Genomic DNA, 19918 nt, shown 5'->3' on the forward strand with positions numbered 1-19918 from the left:
TTGTGTGTGTGTGTGTGTGTGTGTGTGTGTATACATCTACGTCTATTGCCTCATAAGAGTTCTAAATGACCAGTTGACTGAAGAAGAAATAAACTCAAGAATGGTTTATAGATGTTCTGTACAATATCCAGGCACCACTTGAAAGTAGACGACTGCAGCCCCACAGCCCCACTCTGGGATGCCTTTAAAGTACAGTCCAAAAAATAAAATCTTCCCAGAGAGTAGAAATGTGAGCAGTGTACCTGGTTGTTCTATTGTCACCAGAAAGTCAGGGCTATTTAGGAATGTATAGTTCTTATGTTTGTTCAAAATCCACCCAAATTTCTGGTTCTCAGAGTATTATATCTTCCTTATCAGTGGCCTTTCCTATAAAAAAAAAAAAAAAACAAACTCAATGAGACTTGAATTCAACTTACTTTATAATTCCATAACCCACATGGTGAATTTGGAGGGAAAATTCAGCCATTTTTGTCTGTAAGAGCAGACATGTCATCAAAAATTGGGTAATTCCCAAGGATTATGACAGCCTCAAAGGAGAGAGTCAGGGAATGCCAAGAAGTTTCTACCACCTTCCTCCACCAAAGAGTTGTGACTTCATCACAGAAAAGACATCCACTAGAAGAGAAGCAAATCATCTCTGTGTTCCTTGTTCTGTGTGTTTATAATATCTAAATTAATAATATGAATGTAATAGATTAGTTGTTCTGCAAAACATTTGGGATGTACTGTGAAATAAAAATGTTGTGTTAGATGTAAAAGAACAGAGAGCACTCTAGTAAAATAAATAGTTTTGTTTTTTTTTTAATTTGAGACCGAGTCTCGCTCTGTTGCCCAGGCTGGAGTGCAATAGCGTGATCTCAGCTCACTGCAACCTCCTCCTCCCGGGTTCAAGCGATTCCCCTGCCTCAGCCTCCAGAGTAGCTGGGACTACAAGCACCAGCCACCATGCCCGGTTAATTTTTTTTGTATGTTTAGTAGAGATGGGGTTTCACCATGCTGGCCAGGCTGATCCCATACTCCTGACCTTGAGATCCACCCACCTCAGCCTCCCAAAGTGCTGGGATTACAGGCATATGCCACTACCCCCAGCTGTTTTTTTTTTTTTTTTTTTTTTTTAAGATGGAGTCTTGCTCTGTCACCCAGTCCGGAGTGCAGTGGTGTGATCCTGGCTAACTGCAACCTCCACCTTTTGGGTTCAAGCTATACTCCTGCCTCAGCCTCACAACTAGCTGGGACTACAGGTGCCTGCCACCACAGCCAGCTTAAAAATATATAGATTTTTTTTACACAACTCCTTACTTCATCCCCAGCCACAACTACGAAGCAAAGCCAGACAATGCATGAAGACTGTAGAAAAAAAATAAAAATAAGTGTTCTTGTAATGCTGGAATATTGCCTCTTCTCAAAAAGGTGAGATTTAGCAGCCTTGGGCCTGGAGGGATAGGATCAGGTTGGTTGAGGCTGGAAGGAACTGAGTGGAGAAATCTGTTGAGAGGGCTTGGTGAGTGATCTCTGCATATTGCTCAGTGAACATACAAATAACCAAGAGTGGCTTGCAGTAAGAATTGCAGCATTCAGGGCCCTATGGGTATGTGTTTTTAATGCATAAATAGCAGCATCTTATCAGGCTGTGATGGCCGAGTGGTTAAGGTGTTGGACTCGAAATCCAATGGGGTCTCCCCGCGCAGGTTCAAATCCTGCTCACAGCGCTTATCGGTATGTTTTTTTCTGAAACACAAATCGCTGTGACTCTCAGCCTTTCATCTTTCACATACAAGCTGAGAAAATGGCCATATCCTATCTCGAGTTCTGTGTTAAACCATCCACCTTTCCATAAGGACCCCGTTCTCCTCCCAGCTGAGTGTCAGTGAAACCCTGAGCTCTGGGCAGTGCTTCCATCCACGATCTACCCACTCCTCAAGTTCCACAGGAAGCCTGGGGCTTCTTGGGCTTTCACAATAGTTGCTTGCTTTGTTTTGAGATTGCTAAATGGGAAAGCAGCGACAGATTCCAATAGCAAAGAGGAAATTTTGCTTTAAAAATAAAACTCGCATTGATAGTTCAGAACTTCTTTATATGCTTGAGTCTCCAGAGTCACTAATGGGATGATGAAGCCGTGGCTGTAGCACAAGCCCTCCAAGCTAGGGGCTGCCCAGAAAGCCGTTAACAGCGTCACCGGTGCTCCAGCTGTTTCAAATTGATCAGGAACCACAAAAAGAAACTTGTGCCTCACCGAAGAAAAATACCTAAACATTGAAAAACTTAAATATTATGAAAAAAATGCAAAATATAAAATAAATTTAAAAAGGAAAGGAAACTTTGAACCTTATGTACCGAGCAAATGCCAGGACTAGCAAACATAATGCTAGTCCCAGATTACTTATTGATTTAAAAACAAAACACAAAAAAAATAGTAAAAATATAAGAACAAATTAGTGTTTTGTAGACCCTGGGAGAAAGCATTTTCAGCAAAGTACAACAATTTAAGGCATTCTTAAGTTTTATAATTCTTTACTGTGGAATAGCTCAAAATGTCAGTTCTGTTTTAAGTAACAGAATTGAAAACCGAGCAAGGAAACGTAATTTGCATTATAAAATTCTTGCTTTAATAAAAATTCCTTAAACACCGAAAAATTAATTTATTAATTAAACTAATATAAAACTCCCGGCCACGTGGTGGCTCATTCCTGTAATCTCAGCATTACATTTTGGGAGGCCGAGGCGGGTGGATCATGAGATAAGGAGTCGTTCAAGACCAGCCTGGCCAATCTGGTGAAACGCCGTCTCTACTAAAAATACAAAAAATCAGCCGGGCTTGGTGGCACACGCCTGTAGTTCCATCTACTCGGGAGGCTGAGGCAGAAGAATCACTTGAACCCGGGAGGCGGAGGTTGCAGTGAGCCAAGATCGTGCATTTGCGCTCCTGCCTGGGCGATGGAGAGAGACTCCATCTCAAAACCAAAGCATGTGTGTGCCTGGCGCTCTTAAAAACAATGTATAGAACTCTTTCCCTTCGACGCGCCACTTAAGATCGTGGTGTCGCCGTGGGCCACCGGCCCGCTCGTTGTTACCGGTATTGTGAAAACAAGCCGTGCCCAAAGTCTTGCTTCTGCTGAGCGTCCCGGATGCAAAGATTCGCGTCTTTGACCTGGGGCGTAGGAAGGCAAAAGCGGACGAGTTTCCTCTCCGTGGCCACATGTGTCAGGTGAATATGAGCAGTTCTCCTCTGAAGCCCTGGAAGCTGCCCGAATTTGTGCAAGTAAGTACACGGTAATAAGTTGTGGCAAAGATGACTTTCAAATCAGAGTGCGGCTCCACCCCTTCACGTCATCCGCATCCACGAGATGTTGTCCCGAGCTGCGGCTGACGGGCTCCAAACGGGTATGCGAGGTGCCTCTGGAAAGACAGCCAGGGTTCACATTGGCCAAGTGATCATATCCATTGCACGAAGCTGCAGAACAAGGAGCATGTGACTGAGGCCCTGCCCAGAGCCAAGTTCAAGTTCCCTGGCCGCCAACAGAGCCACATCTCAAAGAAGGAGGTCTTCACCAAGTTCAATGCGGATGAATGTGAAGACATGGTGGTGAGAAGCGGCTCAACCCACATGGCTGTGGGGTCAATACAACCCCAGTCATGGCCCTCTGGACAGGGGCGGGCCTTGCGCTCATGAGGGCTTCCACTGTGCTGCCCCCTCTTAGTACTCACCAATAAATCCTACTTCCTGTCAAAAAAGAAAAAAAAAAAAAAAAAAACTGAATAGAAATGAGAAAATTGAGGCAAAAGGAGGATACACAACTTGGCCAAGGCTACAAGGGAGGAGTCGGGATAAAGGCCCTGTGCACTGTGACTGCACTGGGACCCAAAACTACGGAGCTTCTCACTTTCAGAAAGAATCACCCCGTTTATAAATACGTTTGCATTTTCACGGGCCTATTTCACCTACATTGAGTGCTTAAATAATATTTAGCCAATTTATCTAATGATGATTGTTATTTAATTTTGTAATTATATTAACTCCAAGCTTCTAGGTTACTAAATGAATTTTATTCTTAAAATGTTTGCGTTTTTTTTTTTTTTTTTGACACGGGTGGGGCGGGCTGGGGGTGAAGGTGGGGAAGCGCCACGTCTCGCTGTGTTGCCCAGGCTGTTCTCCAACTCCTGGGCTCAAGCCATCCTCCTGCCTAGGCCTCCCAAAGTGCTGGCATTACTGGTTTGTGCCACTGTCCCCAGCAAAAATGTTTACCTTTATTGAATTATTGCATCAATTTTACCTAATTTGGGGAAGACGGATGTTTCTTTTTTCTTTTTCTTGTTTTTCTTTTTTTTCACTCTGTCACCGGGGCTGGAGTGCAGTGGCGCCATCTCGGCTCACTGGAACCTCCGCCTCGGGTTCAAGCGATTGTCCTGACTCAGCCTCCCGAGCAGCTGAGATTACAGCCACGTGCACCACACCCAGTTAATTTTTTGTAATTATAGTAGAGACGGCGTTTCACCATTTTGGCCAGGCTGGTCTCGAACTTCTAACCTCATGATTCGCCCACCTCTGCCTCCCAAAATGCTGAGATTACAGGCGTCAGGCACTGCTCCCGTCCTTTCTTCTTCTTCTTCTTCCTTCTTCCTCTTTTTGAGACAGTTTCACTCTTTCTTGTTGCCCAGGCTGGAGTGCAATGACACAATCTAGGCTTACTGTAACGTCCACCTCCCGAGTTCAAGCGATTCTCCTGCCTCGGCCTTCCAAATACCTGAGATTACAGGCATGTGCCAATAGACCCTGCTAATTTTTTGTATTTTTAGCAGAGACAGGGTTTCACCATGTTGGCCAGGGTAGTCTCGAACTCCTGACCTCAGGTGATCCACCCGCCTCGGCCTCCCAAAGTGCTGGGATTACATGCATGGAAACACTGCGCCCGGCCTGATGAATGTTTCTAAATGTTTTTTCTGTTGCACAGAGTATGAAATTATTTCGGGCCGGGCGCGGTGGCTCACGCCTATAATCCCAGCACTTTGGGAGGCCGAGGCGGGTGGATCACGAGGTTAAGAGATCGAGACCATCCTGGTCAACAAGGTGAAACCCCGTCTCTACTAAAAATACAAAAATTAGCTGGGCATGGTGGCACGCGCCTGTAGTCCCAGCTACTCGGGAGGCTGAGGCAGGAGAATCGCTTGAACCCGGAAGGCGGAGGTTTCAGCGAGTCGAGACGGCACCATTGCACTCCAGCCTGGGTGACAGAGCGAGACACCGTCTCAATAAAAAAGAAGAAAAGAAAAAAAAAAAGACAAGAAAAGAAAACACACGGGCGCATCAGTGAAAAAATGTGAACGACAGTAACTCTATTGCGTACATGATGTTCCACAGCAGAAAATTTCTTTGTAAATATAAATACCTTAAGGGGATGAAACTTATTTAACTTAACTTGACCACAAAGAAAATCGTGCTTTCTGGAATTTGCAGTCTTGTTCGACGTATGCCTGTTTGCATTGCAAATCAACTATTTTCCTAGTGATCCTAATGAAGAAAGAATAGATAATTGAGATGTACTTTTCGGGGGGCCAGTGGCGCAATGGATAACGCGTCTGACTACGGATCAGAAGATTCTAGGTTCGACTCCTGGCTGGCTCGGCGCTCACTTTTTTTTTTTAAGAAAAATATTTTCCTGTTTGTTTTCCAACTGATGACAGAAACAGGTTCTTAAAGTCCTTTGGGAGAAAATTCATCTGATCTGGCTCACCTTGCACCTTACTGCTGCACAGCACAATCTTAACCTTTAAGTCTGTTTAGCGGTATCAAACTGAAATTTGAGACCGTAAGTATCCTCAGAAATTGCTTTTTTTTCTTCTTTTTGAGTTAGAGTCTTGCTCTGTCGCCCAGGCTGGAGTGCAGTGGTGCCATCTCGGCTCATCGCAGCCTCCTCCTCCTGGGTTCAAGCGATTCTCCTGCTTCAGCCTCCCGCGTATCTGGGACTACAAGAGCAAGGCACCACGCCCGGCTAACTTTTGAATTTTTAGTAGAGACGGGATTTCAACTTACTGGCCAGGCTGGTCTCAAACTCCTGACCTTGTGATCCACCTGACTCGGCTTCCCAAAGTTCTAGAATCACAGGCGTGAGCCACGGCGCCAGGACGACCGATTTTTTTTTTTTTTCTTCTTCTGAGGCCTGATCTCCTCTTGTAGCTCAGGCTGCCGTGCAGTGTCTTGTCTCAATCTCGACTCGCTGCAACCTCCGCCTCCAGGTTTAAGCTATACTCGTGCCTCAGCCTGCCAGATAACTGGGACTACAGGCTAGCGCTGCCATGCCCGGCTAATTTTTGTCTTTTTAGGAGGGGTGCGGTGGCTGAGGCCTGTAATCCCAGCACTTTGGGAGGCTGAGGTGGGCGGATCACTTGAGGTCAGGAGTTTGAGACCAGCCTGGCCAACATGGTGAAACCCCTCCCGGTCGTCTGTAATCCCAGCTACTTCGGAGTCTCAGGCAGGAGAATCTCTTGAACTTGGGAGGCAAAGGTTGCAGTAAACCGAGATCGCGCCGCTGCACTCCAGCCCGGCCGAGAGGGGCAAAACTCCGTCTCAAAAAAAAAAAAAAATTATTTTTAGTATAGACAGGGTTTCACCATGTTTGTCAGGTTGTTCTCGAACTCCTGAAATGAAATGATCCGCCCGCCTCCTCCCACAGTGCGGGGATTACAGGCGTGAGTCACCAGGAAAGACCCACATTTTTATTTATTTGTTTATTTATTTATTTATTTTTGATTGGGAGTCTCGCTCTGTCGCCCAGGCTGTAGATTGCTGCGTCGAAGGGCTCGTGGCGCAATGGATAACGCGCCTGATTTTCGCTCAGAGGCCTTTAGGTTCGAATCCTGGTTGGCTTGAAGCTTGTGTTTTTAGCTTTTTTTTTTTTTTGAAGAAAAATATTTTCCTGTGTGTTTTCCAACTGAGACGTGGCGCAATCTCGGTTCGCTGCAGTCTCTGTCTTCCGGGTTCCAGCGATTCTCCTGCCTCAGCCTCCTAGATAGGTGGGATTACAAGCGCACGCCACCACGCCCAGCTATTTTATTTTATTATTTTATGTATGTATGTATGTATTTTAGTAGCGACGGGTTTCGCTATGTTAGCCAGCTGGTCTCAATCTCCTTACCTCAGGTTATTCGCCCGCCTCGGTTAAGTGTTAGGATTTACAGGCGTGAGCCACCGCGCTCGGCCACTTTTATTTAGATTTTAAATCTGATATATTTTTTTCTTTTCTACTTCTTTTTCCCTCTCTCTATGTGCCTGTGCTTACCCAGACATTTTCTTCATTGATTTTCCCCCGCCTGGTGCAGGCTTCCACTCTTCAGACCCTTTCCTGCCCTACTTTGTCTCTGAGCATAGATCCTGGCCGAAAAAGGAGGGGCATCGCCTGGAGAAACTTTGAATGAAGAAAGGCGCGGCTGTGGAGAATAGACATCAGTGTCTCCCTTAGGCCCTCAGTCCCGCGATCTTGATAATGTCCAGCCCGGCGCCTGCGAACGCGATTCAGCCTCCATCTCCATTCCTCCGCAGTTCGCACAGAGAAGAGCGTCCGAGCCTCCCTGCTACAGACTGACCCTAAGAAACGAAATTTGATAAGGGATCCCAGACTAACATTAAACATGCAACAAGATGGGGAGGGTGTAAGGAAGAGGCATCCCTGGGGCGGCGTCTGATAAAACAGACGGCTCTTTTTTCCAGGTGTTTCTGAACGTGATTGCAGACGTCTAGGGCATCGTAGAGGAGCTTGCAAAGGAAATCAAGGTGTCGCCGGGAAAAGAACACGCACAAACAAAAGACACCTGAATTTGTGGTATACACGTTGTTTATCTTACAGACGTGTATCGACGATGGACAATGTGCTAAGTGATGGGTGCTGGGAACTTGACGAACGCTACACGCGCGTAGACCTCGTTGGATCCACTTTCTCTCCGGCTGCGAGCAGGTTAAAAAGGGGCAGGTGTGGGGGATGGTCGTAAGGATTCGGAGCTCGGTAAAAAGCTACTCAAACTTCAGCGCGCTGGAGAATCCCTGAGAGGGAGTATCATACCCAGTTTTCTGGGACTCGCTCCCAGTGATTCTACGTCGATTCTTTGATGAGGCCCATTAATTTTTAGCTGGGTGATGTAAATAGCACTGTATTCATGCGTTTCCTTTTATTGCCCGCTTTTTATAACTACCACCAACAGGGAACTTCTGCGGTAGAAGGCGAAAAATCGAGCGTCTACCGGGGGTGAAACTCACAATCTTTTATCACTCGGCTCTGGCCAACCCAGGGAATTTCCTTCTATCTCAAGAGTTTTTTTTGTTTGTTTGTTTTGTTTTTTTTAATAAACGTGTAGATTTCGTCGCATCTTTTTGTTATGTTCTGTTTGGGTGGTGGCAGCTTTATCATAGAAAGACAACACGAAGCTGGGCGTGGCGGCAGAGTCTGTAACCACACCCAGCTACTCAGGAGGCTGAGGCCGGAGGATGGATTAAGGCCCGGAACTGAAGGCCAGCTTGGCAACAGAGTGAGACCCTCGCCTCTAACAAAATAAATAATATTTTTGAAAAAGACAACACCTTCCCCTTAAACAAAATTTTCTCTTCTGAAATTGTGTTCTCTTAATCTTTCTACTGAGAAAGCGGTTGACTGAAAGAGACCTCTGGAAAGATAACTCAAAAAAATCAAATAAAGAGCTTTATTCGATTATAAACAAAAATGCAATTCTAATGCATGCTACAATGTGAATGAACCTTGAAAATATTATACTAAGGAAAAGAAGACTTTGACCTTTGATATGATAAGTGCATTGGGACCCCCACCCCACCCTACCAAATAAACTACAGATTGTATTTGAAAATACTTTCTTTCCCCCTGAGTATTCTAGAGCAGCACTATCCATAACAGTCACTCACACACATTTCAAAAACATTGTACAAAAAGAGAAAGAAAAAAGAAATCTCACATTTCATTGAGAACATGTTGAAATGATAATATTTGGAGTTAAAACATATTGGAAGTAGCTAGGCGCAGTAACGCAATCTTGTAATCGCAGTTATTCCAGAGGCTGTGGAAAGGATTTCCTGAACCTAGGAATCTGAGACCAATGGAAGCAACACATCGAGCCCCCTTCTCTTAAAAACAATTTCACTTGTTTAACTCTTTTTTTTTTTTTTTTCTGAGATGGAGTTTTGCTCTTGTTGCCCAGGCTGCAATGGTGCTATCTCAGCTCACCACAACCTCGCCTCCCAGATTCAAGTGATTCTCCTGTCTCTGCCTCCGGAGTAGCTGGGATTACAGGCATGCACCACCATGCCAGGCTAATTTTTTTGTATTTTTTGTAGAGACGGGGTTTCTCCATGTTTGCCAGGCTGGTCTTGAACTCCCAATCTCAGGTGATCCACCCGCCTTGGCCTCCCAAAGTGCTAGGATTACAAGCATGAGCCACCGCGCCCAGCCTACTTTCTTAATATTACTGGAAAACTTAAAATTACCCACTATATGATATTATATGTTATCTCTTAGACCTTCTTGTGGTTATTTACAAGGTAACATCAGTAAAGTGCTATAATTTACCAGGGACACAGTCCCTTTGAGCAGACTCCATAACCCTGTCATATTGCAAATAATTTTTGTTTTTGTTTTTGTCAGTAAATACATATTTTCTTCTCTTAAACCAGTTTTTTTTTTTTTTTCAGACAGAGTCTTGCTCTGTCAGCCAGCCTCCACCTAGATTGTAGAAAGTTGGAAAGAATATTGCTTCTAATCTAACAATGAAAAAGTCCAGATAGGCCAGGTTAGTTGGCTCACACCTGTAATCCCATCACTTTGGGAGGGCAAGGCGGGTGGATCATCTGAGGTCAGGAGTTGGAGACCAGCCTGGCTGACATGGTGAAACCCCATTTTTACTAAAAATACAAAAAAATCAGCTGGATGCATTGGCGTGTGCCTGTAATCCCAGCCTCTCGGGAGGCTGAGGCAGGAGAATTGATTGAACCCAGGAGGCAGAGGTTGCAGTGAGCAGAGATTATGCCATTGCACTCCAGCTTCGACAACAAGAGGGAAACTCAATCTCAAAAAAAAGGAAAAGAAAAAGAAAAGTCCAGATAATCTAGAAATGCATAATTTTCCTTGAACCCTTGAAAGAGCTGAGGTCTCACAGCAACCACATAGTCAGAAATCTATGGAAAAACAGGTGCTTCCAAGTAGAAATGGGAAATGAATACTGGCTCATTCATAGCAATAAGACAACAATGAGGCCTCCTTGCAAGAGGGTAAGAAAAATTCAACAAAAATTCAGTATTTCATAATGACTTGCTAAATTTAGTCTGAGTGTCTAAGAAGGAAATTATGGAACTCCTAGGATCAAGTACTGTGGAAGACACTTTTGCAGACTTTTCTTTGTCATTCTCGAAGTACAGTAGGCCCTCCATATTCCAGGAGAACTGGTTCCAGGACCCCACAAGGATACCAAAATCCACTGATGCTCAAGTCTCTTACATAAAATACCCTATGCACATCTTCCTGTATATTTTAAATCATCTCTAGATTATTTATAATACTGAATATGATATAAGGGCTATGTACATAGTTGCTATACTGTGTTTTTTAGTTGCATTGTCGTTTTTATTTCTTTCAAATATTTTTGATCCTTGGTTGATTGAGTCTACAGATGTAGAGCCCATACTCATAAGAAAGGAGCAGGGCAAGAGATCAGAAAAAGCCCCTTCCAATGTAACAGTGCTGACAGAGTTGCCTGTCCCTAAAGAAAAGAAGGCTTAAAAACTTAGGGAGTAGCAGCAAACATGGTTACATCCAGAGAATAGAAAATTCAAGGCCAGGGGTGGTGGCTCCCGCCTGTAATCCCAGCACTTTGGGAGGCCGAGGCGGGTGGATCATGAGGTCAAGAGATTGAGACCATCCTGGTCAACAAGGTGAAACCCCGTCTCTACTAAAAATACAAAAATTAGCTGGGCATGGTGGCGCGCGCCTGTAGTCCCAGCTACTCAGGAGGCTGAAGCAGGAGAATTGCTTGAACCCCGGAGGTGGAGGTTATGGTGAGCCAAGATCGCACCATTGCACTCCAGCCTGGGTAACAAGAGAGAAACTTCGTCTCAAAAAAAAAAAGAAAGAAAGAAAGAAAGAAAATTCACAGGAGATAAAGAAAGGAAAGAAGAATGAAAATTTCTACTTTAACGGAGTAGTAGGTACAGAATATTAGAGAATGTCAACTTCTGGGAGCAGACAGAATGACTAAGAACGTCCCATCTCAGAGACCCAGCTCACATAGTCTGCCTGTCTTCATCTGTTTTGTGTTGCTATAACAGAATACCTAAACCTAGGTAATTCATAAAGAAAAGAGGCTTATTTGGCTCATGATTCTGGTGACTGGAAGGTTCAACCACATGATCATCTCAACAGATGTAGAAAAACATTCAATAACATTCAACACCCATTTGTGATTTAAAAAAAAAAAAAAAAAATGAGTAAACTGGGAATAGAGAGGAGCCTCTTCAACTTGATAAAAAGCATCTGCAAAAGAAATGTAATGTCATACTTAATGGTGAAAGACTGAATGACTTCTCAAGATAGGGAATGTCTGACAAGAATATCTGCTCTTACCACTCTTATTAAACATTGTTCTACAAGTCCTTTTTAATGTAATAACACAAGACAAATAAATAAAAACACACAGATTCGATTGCAAAGAAATAAATAAAACTCTAGTCGGCTGGGCTTGGTTGCTCAAGCTTGTAATCCCGGCACTTTGGGAGGCAGAGGTGGGTGGATCACCTGAGGCCGGGAGTTCAAGACCAGCCCGACCAACATGGAGAAACCCGGTTTCTACTAAAAATACAAAATTAGCCAGGCGTGGTGGCACATGCCTGTAATCCCAGTTACTTGATAGGCTGTGGTAGGAGACTCGCTTTAACCCCGGAGGCGGAGGTTGCGGTGAGCCGAGATTGCTCCATTGCCCTCTAGCCTGGGCAACAAGAGCAAAACTCCTTCTCCAAATAAATAAGAAGAAGAAGAAGAAAATAAAAAAATTAAAAGATAATTGAAAGCAAGCATCGGTGAGAATGAGGGGAAACATAGACTCTAATATATTGTTCCCAGGAATTTAAAACGGTATGAGTTGTTGTTGGAAATGTAAGACAATATAACTGCTTTGAAAAGCAAGTCAGGGCCGGGCGCGGTGGCTCACGCCTGTAATCCCAGCACTTTGGGAGCCGAGGCGGGTGGATCACGTAGTCAAGAGATCGAGACCATCCCGGTCAACATGGTGAAACCACGTCTCTACTGAAAATACAAAAAATTAGCTGGGCATGGTGGTGCGTGCCTGTAATCCCAGCTACTCAGGAGACTGAGGCAGGAGAATTGCCTGAACCCAGGAGGCGGAGGTTGCGGTGAGCCCAGATCGCGCCATTGCGCTCCAGCCTGGGTAACAAGAGCGAAACTCCGTCTCAAAAAAAAAAGCAAGTCAGTCACAGTAACACTCAGAGTAAAAGAAAAAAAAAAAAGGAAAAAGGAACAAGCCAGCAGTTTCTCATGAAACTTGTAATGCAAAAGTGATAACCACTACGTAAAGGTCCACTATTACTGTGGAGGATAAGAAATAATTCTAAAAACAGCAGCGCTCAAGCAACAATTGGTTCAGCCATCGGATGCAAGGATAGTCTCTAAGTATATACAGCAATCCGATTAAACGTGTTTTTCTTTTATGACACTGTACCCACACCGAGGGCCATTTCCTTTCATTTCCCTTTCTTCTAGATTGATGTAGGTTGGCCAGTTGTCTCCTGCTCGTTGAAGTAAATTTAAAAGTACATTATACTGTAATCCCAGCACTTTGGGAGGCCGAGGCGGGTGGATCACGAGGTCAAGAGATCGAGACCATCCTGGTCAACATGGTGAAACCCCGTCTCTACTAATACAAAAAATTAGCTGGGCATGGTGGCGCGTGCCTGTAGTCCCAGCTACTCAGGAGGCTGAGGCAGGAGAATTGCCTGAACCCAGGAAGCGGAGATTGCGGTGAGCCGAGATCGCGCCATTGCGCTCCAGCCTGGGTATCAAGAGCGAAACTCCGTCTCGAAAAAAAAAAAAAAAAAAAAAATAAAAAAAAAAAATAAAAAAAAAAAATAAAAGTACATTATATACTTACTGATGCTTTTCTAAAACGTCTTAGCTGAACATTTCTAGTCTGGAAGACGCTTTACCTCTGACAATCTTGCTAGCATTTGGGATGATTTCTCCTACTTGAGTATGACTTTTGTAAGGAATATTGAGAGCCTTAACCTTAGTGGAGTTGGGCTTCTCTGAATCCCGCTCTCTGGCAACAAGAAGCAGCAGTGCATGTGGGATTCACTTCTGCCTGCCTCAGTGCCAAAGAGAACCTAATTGCAAAGAATTTCACACTTCCTTTCTTTTGGAACTGAACTGCCTGCAGAATTCAGGCCTCTAACCACTTAGGCTCTCCTCTTCCCACAAATCCTTTTCTTTTTTTTTTGTTTTTTAATCTGAGACAGAGTCTCACTCTGTTGACCAGGCTGGAGTGCAGTGCGCGATCTCAGTTCACTGGAACCTCCCACTCCTGGGTTTCAGCAATTCTCAAGTCTCAGCCTCCCGAGTAGCTGGGATTACAGGCATGAGTCACCACACCCGGCTAATTTGTTTCTTTTTCTTTTTCTTTTCTTTCTTTCTTTCTTTTTTTTTTTTCGAAACTGAGTCTCTCTCTTGTCGCCCAGGCTGGAGTGCAATGGTGCGATCTCAGTTCACTTCAACCTCCACCTCCCGGGTTCAAGCGATTCTCTTGCCTCAGCCTCCCAAGTAGCTGGGATTATAGGAGCCCGCCAACACGCCAGGCTAATTTTTGTATTATTAGTAGAGACGAGGTTTCACTTTGTTGTCCAGGCTGATCTTGAACTCCTGACCTCAAGTGATCCGCCCGCCTCAGCCTCCCAAAGTGCTAGGATTATAGGCTGAGACATTGTACTTGAATGCATCCCACGGTGATAGGAATGTATTCAAAATTTGAATACGGTGTGCTGTTAGGCTATAGGAATTGTGGGAAGAGGCGCCTCCCACTTAGCAATGCTCAGGGAAGCAATCTCCTTGAAGATTTTTTTTTTTTAAAAAAGGGAGTAGTGTTGGGCAGAATATTATATAGTAACCCTCCTTATGTTTTGAAGTGTTCACATTCAAAGTGAGGGAGTTGTCACATTAGTTTTTAAGTAAACAAGCTAGCTTCCCACTGCGCCAGAAATCGCAAACGTCAAAACGCACACCAGCAACTACCGGGAGTGGGGCTCGAACCCACGCGGACACATGTCCATTGGATCTTAAGTCCAACGCCTTAACCACTCGGCCATCCCGGTGATGAAACTTGACTTTGTTGTCTAACTTTACTAGGCTAGAATTTTTTAGTTTCCGGAAGATTATGAATAATTACTGGGACCACGTTTAAAAGAGTGTTCAAAGGAAGCAAATATTGCTTGGAAAGGCAAAAATGAAAAGATATATTCCAAAAGTATGAATAATGACTAATATGTGACAGGCGTTATACTAGGTATTAGGGAAAGAGGAACCATCCCTGATTCCTTGGACTTCCATTAAAAAGAGGCATATTGAGGGAAATCCACGCCTGTCAGTGCTGGAATCAGAGCTGAATTCTGAAGATTCAGCAACCTCCGCCTCCCGGGTTCAGGCTATTGCTGTGTACATGTCAGAGAAAAGAATCTTCCATACTTTGACATACAGAAGAGTTTTTAATGGTTCTATTGTGATTTTTTTAAAAAAATGCACTATACAGCAGAATCATATGTGGTTTTTATGAACTATGCTTATCTAGTTTAAATGCCTACATATGACAGATTAAAAAAAATAGAAACATGTAGAAAAATTGCTTTACTGCCAGGCGGGGTGGCTCACGCATGTAATCCCAGCACTTTAGGAGGCAGAGGCGGGCGGATCACAAGGTCACGAGTTCGAGACCAGCCTGGCCAACATGGCGAAATCCCATCTCTACTAAAAAATTAGCCGGGCATGGTGGCTTGTGCCCGTAACGCCAGCTACTCGGGAGGCTGAGGCAGGAGAATCATTTCAACCCGGGAGGCGGAGGTTGCGGTGAGCCGAGATCGCACCACCGCACTCCAGCCTGGAAGACAGAGCAAGACTCTGTCTCAAACAAAACAAAAAATAAAACCAACCAAATAAACAAAAAAAACCCACAAACAGTAAAGCAAAACACTGATATAGTCTGCTGCACCTAAATCAAAGATACATTCGATGAAAGCTACAATAGAAAAGTAAATAGACAAATACAGCAAAAATAGAAAGTATTTGAAATATTTACAAATGAAAATAACTTAATCTACATGGTATAGTAAGAAGCCATGAAAATCAGCAAGATCAAACAACAAGCTTAATAGAAAATGTGTAAAGAGGCGGGGCGCGGTGGTTCAGGCCCGTAATCCCAGCTCTTTGGGAGGCTGAGAATCCGGGAAGCGGGGTGGGCAGATCACAAGGTCAGGACTTCCAGACCAACATGGCTATGGGGATCACTCCACCAGCGTAGAGACCCCTCCGTGTCTCCGCCATTACGGAGTTAGAGCCCGGACGTATTCTCCCCCCGCTGAGGGTAGTCGAGCTGAGGAAAAAAGAAGGAAATGATAGAGGCCTGAGTTTGCAGAAGCCTATTCTTGATCCACTGAGCTAATGGCATGTCTGGGTGAGGCCTGCGTGACCATTTACGAGACTATTGTCTCTTGAAGTTCCCGTTCTGGGCTGGTTTTATGACTCTGTTCACCTGCATTCACTAAATCCTGTGATCGCTCACATGTTACTAGAAAATTGCTACCCCTCAAATTATCGCTTGCCTTGATGTTACTTACTGTAACTGTAGTTATTGATAAGAGGATAAGAATCTTTATAGGATAAGAATCTTTTGTTTGTTTTGTGTTCAGTGACCTTTAGATAAACCTGTATGCTACCCCCTCCCCTGCTTACTTTGTAATTTTCTGTTCCCTCCTGATAAAACTTTTGTAATGGGACCTACGTCAGTCACTGTATGAAAAAACATATATAAACTCTTGTGCATGAGAATAAACTGCTATCTTGGGCCTGACCTGATACAGCCCTCCAGACCTCATTCTTTTCTTCCGCGCACTCTCTCTTCCAGGTATTGGGACCCTCTTGCTGGTCAAGAGACCCCCCGGCAGACTTGCCGATCTCACGGACCACAACACATGGCCAAACGAGACCACCCTGACCACCCTGACCAAACTCCGTCTCTACGAAAATACAAAAAATTAGCTGTGCGTGGTGTGCGCGCCTGTAATCCCAGTTGCTCAGGAGGCTGAGGCAGGAGAATCGCTTCAACCCGTGAGGTAGAGGTTGCTGTAAGCCGAGATCAGGTCACTTTACTCCAGCCTGGACAACAGAGCGAGTCTCCGTCTCAAGAAAAAAAAAAATATGTGAAGAGTAAGGACAGGATCCTCATCAAACCTATGAAAAGAGGAAGAATCTGAAAATATTAGCATTTTTTTTTTCCGGAGTGTCAGTCGGTCACCCAGGTAGGAGTGCAGTGGGGTGATCTCAGCTCACTGAACCCTCTGCCTCCCAGGTTCAAGCGATTCTCCACCCTCAGCCTCCCGAGTAGCTGGGACTACAGGCGCCTGCCACCACACCCAGCTAATATTTGTATTTTTAGTAGAGACGGGGTTTCGTCATATTGGCCAGGCTAGTCTTGAACTCCTGCCCTCGTGATTCGCCTTCCTCAGCCTCTCAAAGTGCTGGGACTACAGACATGAGCCACCGTGCCTGGCTAACATTTTAAATATTTAAATTATTAATTTATAAAGTGAAAGATAAAATAAGTTATTACCCAACCTACATTAGATTGGAAGAATTAGGAAGCTTGATGTGTCCATTACCTACATTAGATTGGAAGAATTAGGAAGCTTGATGTGTCCACTGCAAAATGGGGATATGGCAGCCCGCATATCCTCCTGGTGAAACTTTATATTAATTCAGCCATTTTGGAAAGCAGTCTAATACTTTTTACCAAAGTTAAGATTGTCACACCCAAAACCTAGATATTCAGCTCCTAGGTGTGCATTTCCCCTGATGTCACAAAGATACAGATTGTATCATATGCGATGTTAGTTGTCTCATTATTTTTTCTCTTTCAGAATCAGATTCAACCTTGATGCCACCATTGAACAGTAGATAGGTGAAATGTGGTAAGTGCATAATGTGAAATATTAGGCAATTATGAGATATGCTAGAGTATATATACATGTACCAACCTTACAAAGAATTTGTTTAAAAAAAGGTACTTAATAAGATTTTCCCTTCTATTAACACTAATCATTCTGCTTTTTGGCATTCAAAATCTTGCTACTTGCTACTGCTCTTCATTTTCTAATCTTTTTGTCCCTGTGTATTTATGCCTTTAAACACCCTTAATGCTTTGCATCTGTGTAGTTTGGAATAAAGATAATTCAAATGCCGTGCTTAATTTGCCATCATTATAGTTAGGTCTATCTGTGACTTACTATGATTTTTTATCACCGGGGAACCCTAAGGATTAGTAAAATAGTACATGGTTATAGGAAACCATCATTTATATTGGGATCAAATACCAAAGAGTCTAGAAAATAAAATTTTACGTCAAATTTCCCCGTGTCTCATTTCACCACTTCCATCTATTGAGGTTAAGCTGAAAGAACAAATATCACATCTAGGACATAATCAGAACCTCATTTGCAAGCTGCTTCCTATTTTTCTGACTACTCTTCTTAAGTGCTCACAAATGCTGGCTCAGTTTACTATTCTGCCTTCCTTACGGCTCCAAGTTTTCCGAATAGACAGCTAAAAGGCAACCCACATGAGCTCCTCTAGAAAGGCAGCCTGGGCATCTTCTAATACTGGGCATTATTTTTCCTCCATGGTTCTGGACTCAAGGCTTTCTCAGGCCATCTGCATCCCTGGCCTTCTCTTGGTTGGCTAAAGCTGGCAGCTTTCTACATTTTCATAGCTTCCACAACAGTCCAGAAATCAGCCATTAATTCTGTGTTCTGAGAGAATATTTAACAATTTTAAGCATTTGGGTTTTGTGGAAAATGCTTTTAGAGGGTCCTTTATGGAGGCCAGAAAAAAAAAAAATGAAGAAATGTTAGCCAGACCTCAGAACCCTATAGTTTGCTGGGGCAGGCAACCAGATGGTAACAATTGTGAAACAATTCCTTCATCTCTCTATTATGAAATTTTAAAAGCAGGATAAAGAGATCAGTGCTTGGTTTATTTTGGATCTCCTGAAGAGCAAAACCATGGCCTTCTGCATATAACTCGCAGCGATAATCACTATACTAAGACAAAATGTTGAGGAGGACAGGTACAAATGCTAGAAAACAATTGGCTGCAGTAAAATCCGAGGATAGTCTCATTACAAAATAAAGTAAGGAAAGTATTTTCAGTGCTAAACAACTTTATATGCATCTCAATTGGCACAAGTTTGAAAGACCCACCAATTAGAATGCACTGAGAAAGGGTAAGTTTAGAGATCCAAAACTGAACTCTTATTTGTTCTCATTGATTGATTCATTCATTCATTCATTCACTAAAGGAATGTTAATTAATTCTCTATTAAAAACCATAGGCCGGGCGCGGTGGCTCACGCCTATAATCCCAGCACTTTGGGAGGCCAAGGCAGGTGGATCACCTGAGGTCGAGAGTTCAAGACCAGCCCAGCCAACATGGAGAAACCCCATCTCTACTAAAAATACAAAAAATTAGCCCGGTGTGGTGGTGCATGCCTGTAATCCCAGCTACATGGGATGCTGATGCAGGAGAATCACTTGAACCTGGGAGATGGAGGTTGCAGTGAGCCGAGATTGTGCCATTACACTCCATCCTGAGCAACAAGAGTGAAACTCCGTCTCAAAAAAACAAAACAAAACAACAACAACAACAACAAAAAAAAAAAACATAAGCTAGAGACTATTAATAAAGCAGTGAACACAACAGAAAAAATCCTTTTCCTCATGGAATTTATGTTTTAATTCCTAGCAAATAGCAGTTGATGATCAAATATGCTGTCTTTGATGAAAATATTTACCATATTGAGCAGAATTCTTTATCGCTTCTTTAGGATTTATAAAATCTGGCCTCCTAGATACTTGTCACTATGCTAAGTAGGAGATAATTTTGGAGGAAGAAGCTTATCCTCATGTGTATATATATATATGTGTGTGTGTGTGTGTGTGTGTGTATGTATATATCTGCAAAAATACGTAGTTTGAGAAGCATAAATGCATATGTATACATATACATATGTATTTATTACAATGATCATGTACTATATATAGATATTTGCTCATTGATAATTGGTCCTAATGAATACAATGGTTCTGTCTTGATTTTAAACTTTCCCATACACACCCAAGCTATTTGTTTCTTGTTAGACACTTTTGCATGAACACTGCAAAAGGCACAGCCTTTTGTTTCAAACCTCAAGAAAGTGTCTCATTTAGGATTAAACGGGACTTTGAATGAATCTCACTAACAGGCTGCTGGCATGAAGGAAAAAACACTCAAGGATACCAATGTCCTGCCTAATTTTCAGTCATTGAAAGATGAACATCAGAGCATCTTATGAGAGCAGAGAGCATAGAACTTATAAAAAAAAAAATGAATTGAAATAAAATTTCCCAAGAGACTGCCCGAGATTTCCCTGCTCTGTGCTTCTGAAGGAATTGAAGCTTCAGGAATCATTTGCTTGGTTACGAGTTGTCGGGTTTTGAAACTGTTGGTTCTCAGAATTAGAAACTGTATGGGAAAATATCTCTCTGCCAAAGATATACCCTGAAGAAACAGATAAATTTAAGGTTCATTTTAACTAATTCCAACATGAAAAAACTTGCAGCAAGCAG

At 43.3% G+C, this 19918-nt stretch overlaps 3 non-coding genes and 1 pseudogene across 3 annotated transcripts; 3 read left to right on the forward strand and 1 right to left on the reverse strand.

Annotated features, from left to right (window-relative positions):
* The first annotated feature begins 1584 nt into the window (after positions 1–1584).
* On the forward strand, positions 1585–3698 carry LOC105726366 (large ribosomal subunit protein uL16-like; annotated as a pseudogene).
* On the forward strand, positions 1628–1709 carry TRNAS-CGA (transfer RNA serine (anticodon CGA)). The gene has a single exon. It is a non-coding gene; the product is annotated as a tRNA-Ser (tRNA).
* A 1849-nt stretch (positions 3699–5547) lies between the features above and the next one.
* Positions 5548–5620, forward strand: TRNAR-ACG (transfer RNA arginine (anticodon ACG)). The gene has a single exon. It is a non-coding gene; the product is annotated as a tRNA-Arg (tRNA).
* An 8659-nt stretch (positions 5621–14279) lies between these two features.
* TRNAL-UAA (transfer RNA leucine (anticodon UAA)) lies at positions 14280–14362 on the reverse strand. Its single transcript has one exon. It is a non-coding gene; the product is annotated as a tRNA-Leu (tRNA).
* Positions 14363–19918: the final 5556 nt, after the last annotated feature.

Source organism: Aotus nancymaae, unplaced genomic scaffold, assembly GCF_030222135.1.
Source record: "Aotus nancymaae isolate 86718 unplaced genomic scaffold, 86718_ANA_hifiasm-v0.15.2.pri h1tg000051l, whole genome shotgun sequence".
In the NCBI taxonomy this organism is placed as follows: Eukaryota; Metazoa; Chordata; class Mammalia; order Primates; family Aotidae; genus Aotus; species Aotus nancymaae.